Consider the following 1,246-nt stretch of genomic DNA (forward strand, 5'->3'; position numbering starts at 1 on the left):
AATAATTCATACAGTGCTGTGAGCGGGGGCTGCAGCTTCCGGGAGGGCCCAGAGTGCAGACGGCAGGCAGGAAACAAAGTCTGGTCACTCTCATCTGTGGCTGAGCATCCAGGTCCCCCTGGGGCTGGAAGTGCTAGGCTGGGTGAGAACAGATTCGAGGGCTGATGGACCCTTCCTGGCCCCGTGACCACGGGCGAGTCATTTAACCTGTGCCTTGCTCCTACAGAAACTGTGAGGTACCCTGAACAAGTCTGGGGACCACGTGTGTAAACTGCATGTGGACGGTTGTGCTCGGCAGGTCCTCCTGACTCAGGGGAGGTTTTGCTCCTCCCTGGCTCCAGCTCATTTTTCCATGAGCCCAGAATTTCACCCAGTGATGCCCCCTCCCCGCAGCTCACCAAGCAGTAGCAGGAATTAAGACAAAGGTGGGTGCCCTCTCTTGCCCCATCCTTGCATCACCAGGCCTTGCTTGTTGTGTTTAGGGGGAGAAGGGGAGAGCGGAGAGACAGTGATCTTGGGTCTGGCTGGTTTGGGAGGCCTGGTCTCTCCTTAGAATAAATCCCCAACCAAGAAAAAAATTCAGTTAGAATCAAGCAGTCTTTGTTAGTCTAGAAGGCAAGGAGTCAAATTCAAAATATTAACAAATTCCAGAAAAAGTTATTTTTTTTGGCCCGCCTCGAGGCATGCGGGATCCTAGTTCCCTGACTAGGTTCAAACCCACGCCCCCTGCAATGGGAGCACAGAGTCCTAACCACTGGACTGCCAGGGAAGTCCCAAAAAAATCCTTAATGAACATACAGGGATTGTGCAGTATTGGCTTCCCTGGTAGCTCAGTTGGTAAAGAATCCGCCTGCAATGCGGGAGACCTGGGTTCGGTCCCCAAACGGAGAATAAGTTCATTTAATCCTGAACAGTGACGAAGCCATAACTGCTCCACATGATTTGACAGAGATGGATGTGCAATCTACATAGGTGTCCCCTGCACCCGGCTCGGGCCTATGCTGGTTTTTTCCATTTGAGGTTTGTGTATGATGCAGCTGGATCACCTGGGCCAAGACTGGAAGCAGCAGGGCCACCGGGTATTCTCACATCTGGGAAGGTCTGCATCGGTCAGGAGCCTATCCCTGCTCGAGCCTCACCCACCACAAGCCCCCAGGGGACTCAGACTCTGAACAAACCCACATTCACTGCCGGCGGCTCCCCGTGGCCGTTGGCACTGCCAGAACTCACACATGAGACTATCAGC

This window comes from Ovis canadensis, chromosome 11 (assembly GCF_042477335.2).
Source record: "Ovis canadensis isolate MfBH-ARS-UI-01 breed Bighorn chromosome 11, ARS-UI_OviCan_v2, whole genome shotgun sequence".
NCBI lineage: Eukaryota > Metazoa > Chordata > Mammalia > Artiodactyla > Bovidae > Ovis > Ovis canadensis.